Here is an 18087-nt window from a genome sequence, read left to right as displayed (position 1 = left end):
CACGGGTCGTTTCTCTCTTCCTTTTCCTCCTCCTCCTTCTCCTCCTCCTCCTCCTTCTCCTTCTCCTCTTCTTCTTCTTCTTCCTCCTCCTCCTCCTCCTTATTAGTCTCAGTGTGTCCTTGCAGCGCATCTATTTTTTTAAACAATTTGAAATGTTTCTCTAAGTAATTCAGTGACTTCTCTTTAGGCATGTTATGTACCAGTCTGCATTTATTCACTTGTTTTCTAGGCTCTGGGTCGGAAAATATCCCTGCGTAAGTACCAGGTCATTATCTGTGTAATTTTCTAAGTACTGTCTAAGTATTTGGCAAGTTTTTCGTATCTCTCTTCGTATCATTTTTCCCTTTGTTGTGTTTTCTATTACCCTTCGTCAAAATTATCTCCATGCAACGTTTCTTGACATTTTTCTCATTAAACACCCATGTAGTTTTCTGATTGGCAGCTGCAAACACCATGACCTTCTTAGTCTGCTTTTCTCCGTTTTCTTTGCGTTGTTCTTTGTCTGGCATCTTAATTTCTTTGCAGCATGTAGGTTCATGTATAGAAATTTCTGTTAATCATAATTTATGGACTCCAGTAACTGCTTTTTGGTCGTGTTTTTACAGTTATACTATTATTTTGCTAGTTTTCCTTACCTCATACCTAAATATCTCCCCTTTCTTAGTAAATTTCAGACTGATTTTATAGCGAGGTCCCTTTACACTACCATTTTCCTGTTTCATTTGCTATATTGTCCTTACTCTGGCTTATACATTTTTCTGTGCTGGACGTTTAAGTTTATTTCCTTGTAAATTTCGAAGGATAATAGTGTTCTAAAGTTTTGGTAATATTAACCAAATCATTAATATTTTCGTTGTCGCTACCAGACAAGTTTATTTCTTTTGAAAGGGCCCCGTGCAAGAGGACGAATTCTTTGACTATTGTATATTTAACGCCTGGAATAAGCTATCAGAAGATGTTTAAAATTGAATAGAGATAACACGAATACACAAAGTACAATATGCCTTAGGTGTGGTATGGTGTAATGTGGGAGGGTGCTGTGTGGTGAGGTGTAATGTGGGAGGGTGCTGTGTGATGAGGTGTAATGTGAGAGGGTGCTGTGTGGTGAGGTGTAGTGTGGAAAGGTGCTGTGTGGTGAGGTGTAATGTGGGAGGATGCTGTGTGGTGAGGTGTAATGTGGGAGGGTGCTGTGTGGTGAGGTGTAATGTGGGAGGGTGCTGTGTGGTGAGGTGTAATGTGGGAGGGTGCTGTGTGGTGAGGTGTAATGTGGGAGGGTGCTGTGTGGTGAAGTGTAATGTAGGAGGGTGCTGTATGGTGAGGTGTAATGTAGGAGGGTGCTGTGTGGTATGGTGTAATGTGGGAGGGTGCTGTGTGGTGAGGTGTGATGTGGGAGGGTGCTGTGTGGTGAGGTGTAATGTGGGAGGGTGCTGTGTGGTATGGTGTAATGTGGGAGGGTGATATGGTGTATTGTGATGTGTGGTGTCATATGTCTTTGCTAAAGTCGCTAAAGTCTACGGGAATTAAGAACCTCTCATCCGAGAATCGTTGGTGAGAGACAGACGGGCAGAGCCGCTGGTAGAGACAGTCCCGCATCAAATAATGATTACGTACTCTGGCAGAAGGGGTCAGATTCACCCTCCTTCATTTTTTTTCTTCTTCTGGCCTTTGTTTTTTATTACTCTTCTGAACTTATCTTCCTGAGGAGCACCTACTATCCATTCACTCGCTGTAGAGCTGCTTTAAGGTGTGTTGACAACAGTGAGTGACTAGACACATGACTTCCATTAAACCAGAAAAAAAAAAAAACAATAAGTGATAATCATATAAGCAATGGCTGGAGGCCTGGTAGTCTAGTGGGACAGGGTGCTGCTAGGGGTGGGTGGGTGGGGGTTGTAGTCTTGGAGTTCATTACACAACTTTCCCCTCAGCGATGAATGACTGGTCTTAAATGTATGGATTAAAGCCTCGTTCCAGGCCCCAGGTTTCCCTATGGCACAACACTGGCTTGGGTGACAGATGAATGATGTTCTCTCTCTCTCTCTCTCTCTGCATACATACAGTATATATATATATATATATATATATATATATATATATATATATATATATATATATATATATATATATATATAGACAGGCTGATAGATCGTGTGTGTGTATGTATGTATCTATGTGTGTAATGTATGTATGTATAATGTGTGTTTGTTTATCTGTCTCGCTCAGCATTCCTCCTTCCCACCATCATTCCATTTTCTCCTTCCTCATCCTCTTCCTTTCATCACTCATCCCCTGTCACCCTCACGCCGTGGGAGCCGGGGGCCAGGATTACTATGCTTGTTTGCTTAGGTTAACGACGCACGTGTTGTCGGGAAAGAGCAAGGAAGGGAGCACATAGCCTCACAGATCTGGAAGGGCTAGTTGCCGCCTCATGCCACATTTTGGAGTACTGGTAATATAAAAGGGATGAAACTAATGAAAATAAGGCTTTTAGATAGATGCATTATTTCTACCTTCATGTGCGTGTTGAGCCTCTGCTAACGAGAAGGGTGTTGGAGGAAAGGAGAGAAGAGGGTGCACGCAGCTTCTCACTGATCCTGGAGTTACGGTTCGACGCAATGTACAGCATTTTGGAGTGATGTAAATGATATTGGAGGCAGAATTATGAAACTTCTGGTTTGCTATGAATATTGTGCTTATGGTAACAGTCTCTGGTTTCAGAATACTGTCCCGAGTATTGGATGTGTGCGTGTTGCGCAAATCTTAACAAGAGTATAAAGTCTCGAGGTCTGGGTTTAGGGTATGTGCAGTCACGGATACAATACTGATCCACCTCACCACGATAAGTAAGGAGTCAGTGAGCAATGAATATCGAAATCCAGTTTTGCCAGCTACGGACTCCGTTAGACATCTCGATATATTACGTAAGAGTTTCGTAGATAAACTAAAAAACTGAGCGAAGTTACTGTCCACAAATCATACACTTTGCTCCACTCCTGCGAGCACTATTTAACATTGCCAGTCGTATTAATCTAGATATGTGAACTCCAAATCAATCGCACGACGCGTGAAAACATTCGAACCTACTACTGATAACGGAGGAAGAGAGGGGGAAATGTGTGTGTGTGTGTGTGTGTGTGTGTGTGTGTGTGTGTGTGTGTGTGTGTGTGTGTGTGTGTGTGTGTGTGTGTGTGTGTGTGTGTGTGTAGAATTTTTCACGTCTAAGCTGCCTTCCGACTTATTAATTTGATTTTTATTTACTTATTTTTTCTAATTTTAGTTACGTAATTATTAAAATCTTTTTAAATTATTCATTCAGTACTGGAAGCGGAAGGTCATCATCATCATCATCATCATCATCATCATCATCATCTGTACAGTCAACTGGGTGCGTGAAACGTTAGGTCAGGAAGCTAGTTAACGATAACGTGCCAAACACTGATCCGGATTTCCTGTTATTCCACTTTTTTTGGTATCCATGTGCTGATAACTGTGGTCGGCGAAGTGTGGGAGACTGATAACATTGACTTGGGCTGTGGGAAGAATCATGACAGTATTAGAAAACCTGGGTACGCGATGGGATAGGTCAAAGTTGGTCAATTGTATAATACCTGGGAGGGTAGGAGAGGTATTAAGACTATTCCATGTCACATAAAGCAATTAGCGGCGCTGTGGTTAGGCCGAATTTCTTATATTTTCTATCATATGTTTCATTAAGGATATCAAAAATCAGAGAGCCACCTTCCCTTTCCCGATCCAGAATTTAAAACCGAAACTTCTGTTTCCACATGTGAAAATGGTGTTTTTTGAGAAGGTAAAACAATTTCAGCTCGACCTTGACCATCAGGTATGAAAAGAAACGTAATACTGTATATGTATGTTTAGGACAGTGTATGTGAGTAAGGTGGAGAGGAGGAGGGGAAGGAGGGAGATCAAGGATGAGGTGTGGCGTACGTATGAGGGTGGTGTAGGCTGGAGGGAAGGCGACCTGAGGAGAACAGGGTGATATGGAGGCGAAATGGCCTCCCCCCCTGAGATTCAGTCGCCTGGCTATAGACAGACAGATCTAGAGGGAAGTGAGAGCAGGTAGAGTGAGGTAAGTTAGGGAAGGTAAGGTGGAGAAAGGAAGAAGAGAAAGACTATAAGGTCACCCCTAAGCAGAAATAGCCTGTGGTATAACAGGAACATATTAAAAAAAAAAAAAAATCAAGTATTGAAGGGATACAGACAAGAACTACCGTGAAATCTATTATAAGGAAATAATGCGATGCGGGATCCACTCCACCCCGATACGCAGCCCTTCCCGGAAAACATTTTGTACCTTAAAGATTAAATCTGAAGCAATCACACTGTCTTTCACTACGGTGGATTCTGTTTATGTTTTATTCTTCCTACCTGCATGTGGTCTGATTCTGCTAAGGGAAGGCTTTTCGTGGTATGGCAATAGATCTTACCGGGGTTCGATCTGTTTCTTTTTCGAGAAGAGCTAATGTAGTGTAGATTTTAGAGCAGTCTTCATCTACGCTTTCAGTACAATTAATTGCTTTTGCGTTATTGCCTTACTCTTGCAGCCAAGTTGTTTTGTTTAGTTAGAGGATACCTCTTATAGTGATGAAGTTAGGAACACTCTATCATGGGCATCATTGGTGTAGATCTTTGCAAGAGGGAGAGGGGGGGTAAATCCCTACCTAGAATTGGACTGGGGGAGGTTTTCTGTTTTATCATCCTACCCCCCTCCCTAAATCTGCGTGATCCTGGAAAATTAAAGTTAAACATACAGTTGCTGTCAGAGCATTTAGTTTCTCACCGAAAGAGAAGTTATTTGAAAATTAACAAAACTGAAGTGGCAGAAAGTGTGATAACATAAGGAAATTTGAGTTGATTCAAACGTAGGGCTAGAATGAGCGCCAGTGTACATATGCAGTGGTACCAGATTTAGCTACAAGTGAAGAACTGAGCCACACCTCTCATGACGTTTTGTCGCTGATACATGTTTTATACAAGCAAGGGTATCAGATCACTTCATTCTGTGGTGGCCTTATCATCTCTCAGCATCTAACGACACTTTAGTCTCAGGAGTCATTCCTCCCAGAAAATACGCTCCATTAACTCTTGGTGATATCTTTGTTATATTTTTTGCTAATTCCGGATGTTTTTATGCAACTTAGTCCTCCCCTTCCCTACGAAAGACGATGGAAACTTTCTCTGCGAGCTCGTTTGTTCCTGTTACAGCCACATGGTTTTACTTAGCTTACGGGAATCCTTGTTGTAATGTGGCCAGAAACAATTACCATTAACCTTTGCAACAAAATAACTAGTTTGTTTGTTTTTCCTTTTTGTTTACCGTCAGGCGATTTTATACATTTAAGACCCGATATTTTTTCTCTCTTTGTATTCTTGCCATCTCCTAATGATTTTACTCAGCTTAAGATAGACTTTCCAACTGGAGTGATTAGTTGTAGCCTTGTACAGTATAAACATCTTTGCAAAGGTAAATACAATTGTTTGGTGGCATTAAGCTGAGAATGACGTCAGCCGAATTCAGGGCACGTAGGGCAGTAGTAGTAATAGTAGTAGTAGGAGGGCGCAGTAGTCGTAGTAGTAATAGTAGTAGTAGTTGTTGTTGTTATTGTTGTTGTTGTTGCCCCAGGTTCATATTGAAATGTGAACCTAGTGGACTATAGGCTTAAACTTCCCTTCCGCACTCCACCATCCCTCTTTCGGAGGATAAGGAAATAGCCGAGGGATTTCAGTGTAACCAGACAGTTGAGCTTCCAGGTTATATCGGTGCCATCACATGAAGGCGTCCCTATTCATCGCCTCTCGTAGAGTGGAGGTTTATAAACAGTCTTCATTAACCGATTTTTTTTTTTCTTTTTCTTTTTACATCAAATGATTTTAGTCGATGTTTTAAAAAGTCAGGTGACAAACTATCTAGTTCAGTAATTTGGCGGAGAATTAAAAACTTTCCATTCATAACCCAGCCAACTCTACACGATTTTATTCAGCTCACAGAGACATCGTAGCCAAATAGTCAACCACTTCAGTGCGATGACGTCTTTCCTGCTTTGCTCTGGCTACCCCCAGACGAATCGCTTCAGTTCAGAAGAGAATTCGAACTGAAAAGGTTGATACGTCCTTCATTAATCCCATGAAGGCGAGATATTTTCTTAAGATTTAAAACGGAGAGGGGGAGGGGATGCAAGAATAAGCAAGCATGCCAACATTTCCAAGGGGATGCAACATGGTCTCCACACAGAATGAATTCACTAGCAGATTTCTGTGCAAAGTACCATAATGATTAATGAACATACAAAAACATAGGATCTCAAAATGTGTGTTTATATGGCATGTCGTTTGATCCCATCAATCCATTTAAACACGTAAATTTAAACAATGAAAAAGATTTCTGGGGTCTGGTGGCCCAGGGAACAGCTGTGCCACATTTGAAGCGAATTGGTAAATAATTAATGGAATGGTACCAATCTGCAAAACTGTGTGCAAAAAGAACGAAGGAAATACAGTATGTCTATGTACTTTGATGCGGAGACAATAATTCCACGGGACTGATAGTGATTGTGGTCGGTACTCATTGTTCTGTTATTCACTGTTCATTACGCTTCGAGGCAGTTGGGATGGTGCAGCTAACAGCCAAGGGACAGTATTCTGGGAGGCATAGAAGTCTTCATACCGCCTCTTTTCTTGCCGATATAGTATGCTCATCACACCTTAGTATTCTCTTGCATGTTACTGATTCAATGTCGAGGTTAAAGTAATAAATATATATAACATACAGGAGAATGTTGAGATGCAATATGTACAAAACAAATCGCTAAGGAAGTGGTGTTACGAAATTTAAAGTTACTTAGAATTCAGGTCAGTGTCTCATTGAGGTACCCTGCATCATAGAATCACCGCCGAGTAAGGTAAGATCAGACTCTCAATTGCCTTCTGTCTTCATATAGCTTTGTAATATCACATCCTGGATTCCTAGTGCTTAATTCTGTGTCACTGGGTGATTTGATGATGGGGGTAGTTGTAGTGACGGGGGTAGTTGTGGTAGATGTGATGATGGAGGTAGTTGTGATAGTGGTGATGGTGGTGGTAGTAGATGTGGATTTTTTTTTTTTTTTTTTTTTTTTTTTTTTTTTTTTGCATACTGAAATCTTGTGCCTTTGCTTGATATGCTGTTGTTGTGACTGGATTGGTAAGGGTAGTTGTAGATGTGGTAGTGGTAGAAATAGTGGTAGAGATGGTGGCGGTGGTAGTGTTTTTGAGTTATTAATACAGGTAGGTTTTTAAATCATATTTAGGAATCTCATGCCCTTCTTTGGCAGTGTATACAATTGTGGTGATAGAGGTGCCGCGGTTAGTGACAGCTGTAGTTATGGTTATGGTGGTAGGGGTAATTATGGTGGTAACGGTGGCGGTGATAGCGACGGCGATTGCAGTGATGGTGGAAATGATAGTAGTGGTGGTGGTGGGAGCGATTTAACAGTCATTAAAACATATTTTCTCGTCAGATTTGAATTCCTGCGGTATATTGTGCTGGTGGCAGGTGTGGTGAGGTATTGGTTGGGATGGTGGAGGTAGTGGTGGTGGTGGTGGTGGCAATATTTTCATAGGTCTGAATACAAAAGGGATTTTTAGATATCATATAGTACAGTATTTTTATTCCTGTAACTTCGGTGTGTTTTAAGTGCTGGAGAGAGACACCTACACGTGGTGGCCCCTAAATAACTGAGTGGTTTGACTGTCCGGTTTATACTGACATCCCTCAATTCCCTCCCTATCACCCAAAAGGAGGATGGTGGACTGCAGGAGGACAGCTTCTGCCTGCAGTCCACTGATTTTACGTTCCAGATGAACCTGGGGCTGCTACTACTACTGCTACTACTACTGCTACTGCTACTGCTACTACTACTGCTACTGCTACTACTACTGCTACTGCTACTACTACTGCTACCGCTACTACTACTTCCACTACTACTACTTCCACTACTACTACTACTACCACCACTACCACTACTACTAATACTGCTTGATATGTTATGATGGTAATAGGATTTGTGGGGGTAAACGTAGCTGTTGTAGTGGTAAAAGAAGTGTTATAGTCGCGGCGCGCGACTCTGAGGTTGTTATTATCGTGCCCTGGCAACTACCATTCAAAAGTGCGTCTGATTTCGTGTATAATGAGACGCATGTGATTCGTGTATAATATGTTTGTGTATAATAGTATTCGTGTATAATATATTCGTGCATAATAATGATTCGTGTATAATATGATAAGAAATCGGACGCACTATTGAATGGTAGGTTGGCAGGGTACGATAATGACAACCTCAGACTCGTGCGCCGCGACTAGAATAGTCTTAATACAGATCGACTGTGGTATGTATAAGATTTTCCTTTCTTGTGACTTTGGTATGCTGTAGTGGCGATTAAACTGGCGGGGGCTGTGGTAGTGAAGGTGGTGGTGGTAGTAGTGGTGTTGGTGCGAAGGGTAGTGACAGCTGTGGCGGTGAGGGGAGGGTAATAGTAGTTGTTCTAGTAGTGGTGGAGGTCCTTTTATCCTCATAGCCATTGTCTGGTACGTTATGACGACGGTGAGGGTCGCGGTAGTGATGATGGTAGTAGTGATGCCATGGTTGCAATAGTGACTATTGTGTCAGTGATGGCTCTGATAGTGGTGGGGGTAGTAATGATGATGACAGTGATGGTGGTGACAGTAGTAATTTTGATGATTGTAGTGGTGATGGAGGACCTAGTGGTAATAGTGGTGGTTGGTGATATTGGTGTCAGTGATGACAATAATAGTATTCACAGCAGCGATTATGATGTTGCAATGGTAGTAATGATGGGGATGTTGGACGATGGTGGTAATGGTAATGGTGGTAGTAGTGGTAGTAGGCTGGTTGTTCTTGATGTTGATCTGACCGAGTAGACCCATTAACCGCAGGCAAGCAGTCGCCCCTGCGGGACCGTTCCGTTCAGTGAACTAATCTCTTGCGGCTGACAACGGCTTGTTGTTGCAAGGCGTAGGTAATAGTGTCGAGGTTTCGTTCCTGGACGGAAGCCGCATTTGCGTCTCTCCACCCAGTAAACAGGGGCACCATAACAGGCTCCACTTCACCCCATAATTTGGTTATTTTGTTACCACCCAGCGTTGTATATGATTTCCTTGGTCACTTAGTGCACGGCCACCTGAAATGGAAAGAATAATAGAAACTGACAGGAAGGAAAGGGAGAAGTAGGAAGAGGAAAGGCAGACAGAGAATGAGAAAGGGGAAGAAGCAAGCAGCACTACATTATGTGAGTGGATGATGGTCGTCACCACCTACCACCTGATAGGTATGGTCGCAGTGAACAGTGTTGGCAGTAGTAATAGTGAATGTTGTGAGAGTAAAGGTAGTGGTAGCAGTGGATGGGAGAGATGATGGAAGTGGTGATGGTGTGGCGGTGATAACAATAGTATTGACAATGCAAGCGGTAGTGAATAGTGATGGTAGTTATGGTAGTACAGGCAGTGATGATGGTATAGAGTGGTGGTGGTGGTAGTAGTGGCAGTAGTAAGAGTAGTAGTAGCAGTAGTAGTAAAGGTTGTGAAAATTGATGGTAGGCTAGTATTGGCCATGGTGGTGTGTAAGAGAGGGCCGCTGTCATTATCAGCAGTAGTGATGATGGACACCCGAACTACGTAACAGCACATCATCACTCAGCTGCGACACCTCGGATCACCTCCCCTCTGCCCGCCAGTGCATGCCAGTTACTGCCCTGTCCTGTCACTGTCACGGTGGCTGCGGGTACCCACTGCGCAGGACAAATAGGCACCATGAGCAACATCCTCAGTACCTGCACTTAGTTGAATCAGTAACGCGCAGGATCCATTGAATGTCTACTATAGCTGCGTCATGAATACTGTACCCCCACACTGAACTGAGTCTGTAACACTTTTTCCATAGGAGTTGAATAACACCATCTGGTGGTTGGAAGATGATGTCACTGCATCTGGCTGTCTCCAAAGGACTATTACTGTACATGAGGGGACAGCAGAAAGAAAAGCTTTGACAATCGCAGCCACTGTAGCGGTATTATAAGGGGAAGAAAATGATTATTTACTTGTTTAAGTCCTTAATGGCATTCTTCTGGCTCACAGGTTATCCCAGTACATCTAGCCGCCCAGAGTTCTGCCCTGCCCCTCCTTGCAATATTTACGGATTCCGGCACAACTCCTTGCACACCATGCACCCCAGACACGCCCCGGCAGCACACCAGACGCACTGCCAGCACCTACAACCCATCAACACACATTCCATCCTTCGAAAACTACAAGGGCCTAATGAGTAAGCATCTGACAGACAGGCACTGGATTTGGCCGCCCACATGGGTGCGGAAAAAAATGACAGAACTGCTGAAGCGGCTAAACAAGATACAGTACATATTTAACAGAGATAAATTCACACACTTCCTTTGTCATCTTTCAAGTATGTGTTTAGAATGAGGAATACTGTTAGTCATTATTGTTATTCTAGCACTCCTGTTTAAAATACAGAGATAAGCAGATTACACCGGAAAAAAAAAAAAAAAATGCTGAATGGAAGATGATGATGCGTCCTTCTTTAATCCTGCAGGTGATTCGTGGAGAGGGCTGAGGTGTGGCTCTGTGGACCAATGAGGTGTGAGGAAGGACAGATAACAACAATACGGCACCGTGAACCAGCTTTTTTGACCAGGCAGTATTGCCAACTCCAACAAGCCACCAGTAGGGGCCTGTCGCACGTGTACACATAAGGTAAGGTTGGGGATGGTACTGGCAACGCTAAGGCAAGGGATGATGTTGCAGTTCCATTTTAATGACGTTCTATGTTTTGCCTACCCCTATTTTTTTTATATTTAAATCTTTTGTCCCATCTACAGGTGGGAGGGGGCTTCCAAACCCTGTGTGTGTCCCTACCTGTGTCACTTACTCACTCACCCACTCATACACACTCACACACTCACTCACTACCGTTTTGAAGGATGGGTTCCAGGCCTTATAGAGGAGGGTGTTGAGGGGTGGAGGGTAGTGGTGGCGTGTCTGGAGTGTCAGAAGTGTGTTGTACAGCTCACCTGGTCGACTACGAACCTGCACCATGCAAGTCTTTAGATATTGGAATAGCCATAAATATTACACAAAGGAGCACGGCAAAGAACTGGACCGTTTGCTGTACTGAGACAAGCTGTGTGTCAGAAGTTTATAATTTGAAGCGTTTAACCTGTAAATAATTCCTTCCTTTAAGAAAACTGCAAGGGTAGGTGTGGCTGTCTAATTGTTCTTGTTGGATATTAACCACTTTTTGCTACCCACGTTGCGAAGCGAGCGGAGTGGTAATGTTTTTATCTGTGAGGTTGGCTGGCTGGCTGGCTTTGTTTGTGTGTGTTTTACATCCTGAATTTGCGTCAAATCAGAAATGGAGGTGCAAAATAATGTGCCGAGGAAAAACTCCGGCTTCTAGTTTTTATTTATTCTGGTTTCTGTTTTGTTTTCAGTACTTTTTAAGGTACTTTCGTTCGTATTAATCTTTTGTATATTAAACTCGTTATTTCTTTGTGTTAAGTGATTTTATTTACTAATTTTCACTTCGATCCTAGTGACTTTCGAGATCTTTGTTTGTATTTAATCTCCTGCTTCTTGAGTACAATTTTTTCATGTCTGTTCTACTATTTAGTCATTGTCTTCGCCTTGGCAAATTTCTCAAACTTTAATGCCACCTACACCCACAAACACATTCCATTATCCACACACACACGCACACGCACACGCACACGCACACGCACACGCACACACACGCACACCGCTCGCTGGTGCAGTGGTAACGTTCTGGCTTGCCAACTGGTGGACGGGAGTTCGCGCCTCGCTCAGGTTGCGAAAAGTTTCACTGACGAAGTGGGTGGTTACTGTCCCCCTTGAGCAAGGGGACGGGTGTGTGCGTGTGTGAAGGTCACAGCCTTGCCCTTAGATCGGACTATATGAGCTCTCAGCTCCCTTCCGGGAGGGTAAAAGCTGACGATCACGACTATCAAGTGATCCTGACCGACCCGGTGAATTACACACACAGTCACCCATACCCCCACTCACACCACACCTACACCCAGTAACCCGTACCCACAATCACACCCAGTCACCCATACCCCACCCACACTCACACCCACACTCACACCCACACAACACCCCCACAACACCCCCACCCAGTCATTCATACCACATCCAGCCACTCTTCTTATGTTAGAACTACTCTTACCTCGATCCTGGAGAGCATGGGGTGGAGTCTGGGTACCGAAAGGTTTACGAGGATTACCATCAGTAGAGTCTGGTGTATCATAGGGTATTTTACTACGAAGTTTTAAGTTAAGAACATAATCATCCGCCAGAGTAGCTGCCTCAGAGAGTTCACTGACCCCTTTGTCTCAAATGATTTGCTACATGAGGTTCTATTTTCCACAAAAAGTTTTCCATTAACATTAAGTCTTTAAGAAAATCAAAGTCACTAACAGCCTTACTTTTCAGCCAATAATGGAAAGTAGTAGTCATGTCGCTAAGAAACTCCACATGAGTCTGATCAGCCCGTTTGTGTGTTTCGCGAAATTTCTGTCTATAAGCTTCAGGCCGTAACTGTTATGCGGTTAAAACTGCTAACTTTAAGCGATCATAATCCCGCCTCTCAGCAGGGTCCACAGACACGTAGATACGAGCGCGAGCACGACCAACCAGAGCAGTTTGAAGCATAACAGGCCACTGCACTTTCGGCCAACTCATGCCATTAGCAACCTCCTCAAATAAGAGGAAGAAATCATCGACTATCTTCCGTGAATCGTGGAATTAGATTACTAGTGGTGATGGACATGGATGATGCAGCAGTGGTAACAGGTTGGTTAAGTTGAGCCATTCGGTATTCATGGTCAAGCTCAAGACGCCGTTGTTCGAGTTTACGATCTAGGCGACGTTGCTCTAGTTGGATTTTGAGCCTTTCTTGATCAAGGTCCTCGTCAGAAAGAACAGGATTCACCTCAGTGAAGTCTCGACCAGTAGCCCCCTCGCCGAGATCTTCATTTCCTTGACGTCCATCTTGTTCCATTTGCTCCACTTCTCTCACGTTACCCCCGCTGCATGTGTTTGCTATCCCCACGACTTCCTTTTTCACCATGTTAACTAGAGCGGTTTTACTCATTGTCGAGAGTGCAGGCAAATTTAAGTAGGATGCAATCACAAGCAGTTCATGAGCAATTAAATTATCAGATTCAGTTGGGTCACTGTCGATAAAACTTTTCGCATCTTCATTATTTATAATATGCATCGTTACCAAATTAAGCAGCTACATACACGAGACGATCCTGGTCACGGCACCACTCTGTTACGTGTGAGAGATGTCCTTTAACAATTCTGTCCCCAAACACCCTACACAGTAACACTTAATACCCAGGTTCAAGGTTAACAAAAAGTAAACTCACAAAAAAATTCAGTGCGTGTAATTATGACTAAATAAAATAAAATAAACAATGCAAGAAGAACACACAAATTAACTCAAGATCGTCCCGAATATAACTGCATAATTTATCACCAACAACACTCCAAAATATAACAGAAATATCACAACAGTAAATTATCCACAAAGTTAAAATCCTAACTTAGTTTCCAATACAAGGGTTAACAAGCACTGGCACTCTCTGGTGGATGATTAAAAACCCAGCTCCTCACTCTGCCCCGTCCAAAATCACACTCTCGATCAATCTGTCGACTTGTGTGAAGCCACGACCGGTAGGACTTGACGTCACCTTGGTAAATGGTGCCTCGTCCAATCACACGTGAGAGATCCTTCAACCAATCATCACGTTCCAGCGTTGACAGTTGTATGAAAGTGAGAAAGGAATCTCAGAGTGCCACAGGCTCTGAACTGACGTCCCACTCCGATTAACTGAAGCCTCAGGTGAGCGTAGGTGATGAATGAAGCAGAAGTTGAGGTACCTGATGCTTCAGGTGAATTCGTATTGGCAATTCACGTCACAATATATATATATAGATATATATATATATATATATATATATATATATATATATATATATATATATATATATAATTACATCACCGTAACGAGAGGGTTAATGTTTTTTAATGATCAAGTATTTACATAGCATCTTCCCTTCATATTTGCCAAGCCAGGTAGTTTGTAGACTTATGTTTTTGGTCACGCCTATTTCTTCTCCCCTCCCCATTTCATTTCCTAATTTCCTTTCCCCTTACACTCCTTCCTCTTCCCTTCTTCCCCTCCTCCCCTCCCCCCCTATCTCCATTTCCTCCATTCCCCTCATTTCCCATACCATCAGCTTGTCTCCTCCCCTTCCCTCCCCTCTCCACTTCCTCATCACCCTTCCCCTTACCCCCTCTCATCCCTACTCCCTTTGCTTCCTCTCCTTTCATCTCGTTGCCTCCCCTGCCCATCCTATCCTCTCCTCTCCTTTAACTTTCCTTCCCCTCTCATGCCCTCTCCTCCCTCCTTTCCTATCCTCTTTTCTCCTCTCCTCAGCCCTTCTTTACCCTCCCTTCCCTCCCTCTTCCCCTCTCCCCTCCCTTCCCTTCCTCTTCCCCCTTCCCATCCCTTCCTTTCCTTTTTCCCCCTTCCCCTCCCTTCCCTTCTGCTTCCCCCCCTCCTCTCCTTTCCCTTCCTCTCCCCCTTTCCCTTTCCTTCTCTTCCTCTTCCCCCTTCCCCTCCCTTCCCTTCCTCTTCCCCCTTCCCCTCCCTTCCCTTCCTCTTCCCCCCTCCCCTCCCTTCCCTTCCTCTTCCCCTCCCCTCCCTTCCCTTCCTCTTCCCCCCTCCCCTCCCTTCCCTTCCTCTTTCCCCCTCCCCTCCCTTCCCATTGCCTCGGTAGCAGTATGAATGACACACAAGTGATGATTGACATGAGTAACTGACAGCCAAAAGTCTCTCTCTCTCTCTCTCTCTCTCTCTCTCTCTCTCTCTCTCTCCATTTACATGTACTTTTGCTATAATTTCTGCTGTTCTTAGTGTGTTGTGAATGTATGTACATTTGTATGTATGTATGTATGTATGTATGAGTCAATAACATGTACATAGATATGTATGCATGCACATATGTATGTTTCTATGTATGTATGTATGTACGTACGTATGTATGCATGTATGTGTGTATGATGTATGTGTGTATGTATGTATGTCTATGGGTCAGTGTTCAAGTCTATGTGCTTGTATTTGTGTGCACAGGTTGTATTTGAGTGTATGTGTACGAATGTATGAGTGTGTACGTGTGTGTGTGTGTGTGTGTGTGTGTGTGTGTGTATGTACCGGTAGAGGACAATGCCATCAATGTCAGCTTAACGACCCTGATAGCCTTTTAACTATGTTCCTCTCTCTCTCTCTCTCTCTCTCTCTCTCTCTCTCTCTCTCTCTCTCATGTAGTCAAGTCATAGCCAGGTACCAAGTCATTGAGAAATATGATGTATTAGTAAATAAAATGCACTGAGGTCAGGATGGATATATCCCTTCAAAAGCGTTTAGAAGTAATATAGGACCGACCCACATGGTTAAACAGAGGGAGTATTTATACCTAGATCATCTCAGCCTCTTTACCCACCTATTGATGGGACTGAGGCAGGGTTCAGAAAAAAATGGAAAACTAAACAACATTTCCTTCGTTTGTTTGCAAAGTCTCAAATATGCTTGTATGCGTCGGCCTTGATCAGTCAATGGCACCTCTTCATCCTACTTGATTCCTAGCAAGGGGAAGGCGGTTGCGCAATCGGTAGAGAGGTGGCCTGCAGTCTTAGCGGACCCAGGTTCAAAGCCCCGCTGAGGCTGGGGACAGTTTAAGGATTTGAATTTCATTAAATCAGACTTTACTGATCTACCAGAAGACCCGCCACATGTAAAAATTCCCCCGCTAATACCAATACACCAGTCCTGTATGAGACAGCCCTAGCATGTATTCAATATGGACGGTTGGTGCTAGTGCCGAAGTGGTGACATGTACAGGTGTATGGTATGTAGGAGGACTACTGGGCCTTGGTAGCAGGCTGTGAAGACTATGCCCAGAGTCGGACACACACACACAAAAAAAATCGATCCAGTCCCTTGTCAGTGAAGTCATACTCTATTATTTTTTTTTCAGGTATCTTTTCAGTCTGCTTCTTGCAACTCTACCCTCAACATTCACAGCTCACCCTTCCCACTCACTTATCCTACATCCTCTCCACATGCCCAGTGAAACTTGCCACATTAAATTTTTATGGCAACATCTACGCTGGATGAAACTGTTGGGCCTCAAAGTTTCAATGACAACCTTTTTCTGACATTATCTGAATAGTCTATTGTATGCTTCAACTTGAGCTAACATCAGTATTTTAAAGCTTTTGATACTCATAGAAGTGTTATGGCAAAGATGTATAGGCGAGGTAGTCATTCTGTCATTATGTTAAAGGAGCAACAAAAGGACAAAAATCTGGACCAAGTTAAGGTGGATAAAAAAAAAAAAAAAAAAATGCACCCCCATCTCATTCTAATTTCTCAACCCAAGAAAAAATTCTCTTACCACTTGAGAGTTCTTAGTGCTTAGCTGTACTGTAGTTTGCTACCCACCTAATGGAAACAGGCCACTCCGAGAACTTTGGATTAAACACAGTTTTATTAGCTTTATCGTTATGAGGTGGGAATAAATTTCCTTGGTTACTATAGACAATTTCTTTTAACTGAACAACTAACACTGACATCATTACTTGTGGTTGCATTAATGAGAGACTGCCTTACAAAGGGTATGTGATTGAAGTTGAAGGAGAGAGGAAGAAGAGAGCTAGGATGAGATGAAGGGATGGAGTAGGGAGAGAATTGAGAGAGAAGTATGATTTGGAGAGAGTGCAACCATATGGCAGAGGACAGGGCAATGTATAAGCGATTTATGTGTGGCCACCCATTACTAATTGGGAGTCTGACGATAGACTTAAATCTGTCCTCTCCCTCAGGCCAGTCCGCCTTGCTGAGCAAGGGGCGTCTGACTAAGAATATTCAAATATTTGGTTACGTAATTTATGAAATTTTATATCGTTCATTTCCTGTAATAAAGTTGCACCTTTATTAGCTATTTCCCTACTATACAGATAGCTCAAACCGATATTAAGATTCATACCTATTCATAGCTGCTACATTTACACATTTGATTCTAAAAAAATCGATTGGGTAAAACAAAAGGAATTGAAAATTATTTTAATACATTTAAAAGAAAAATATTTAACTTTAGGCATGTTCATGCACACTGCACCTTCTGCACGTTGAATTTGTTTGTTGACGCTCTCGTGGAAAAGGAGTCGGGTACTGCGTTTGGCCATGGTAAGTAATACATACCGTACGGCTTGATTGTCGCCTTGTCATCAGTTGTAATAACCTTTGGGCAGCATAATAGCCACAAAGAACATGAACTAGTCACTTAAAGATAAAGGAGGTTGTGGCAATTACTAGGAACAACATGTAACTGGATGAGTTTGAATGCTGTGTAATAAGATATATAGTAGAGCCAAAAATATGTCATTATATAGAAACTTACAGGGTAATCATGAAGGAGACATGTATATATATATATATATATATATATATATATATATATATATATATATATATTTATGTATGTATATATATGTATGTATGTATATATATGTATGTATGTATATATATGTATATGTATATATATGTATATGTATATGTATATATGTATATATATAAGCACACACTTACACCTAGACAGCTATATCAGGATGTTTTTTATTTCTTATAAAATGGTTACATACTAATAAAAATGACTGGAAAAAACAGGACTTACTATATCAATACATTTAAAAAGAGCAGTAATTACACCTCCATTCACTTTTACACTTACATATCAGGCAGTTCACTTTACTTCATGAGGATGACTCGTCAGCATCAAGACTGAAACTGAATGCAGGTGAAAGTTAACCTTTAACTACCCACAAGTCACAAGCAAGTCAAAATTGCATTTAACTTACGGAATATCCAACCCGATATGAGAGATAGAGGTGTGAGTTGGAGACA

Source organism: Coenobita brevimanus, chromosome 47 (genome assembly GCF_032717465.1).
Source record: "Coenobita brevimanus isolate Jiangsu-jjx chromosome 47, ASM3271746v2, whole genome shotgun sequence".
Classification (NCBI taxonomy): Eukaryota; Metazoa; Arthropoda; class Malacostraca; order Decapoda; family Coenobitidae; genus Coenobita; species Coenobita brevimanus.
This window is presented reverse-complemented; position numbering follows the sequence as displayed.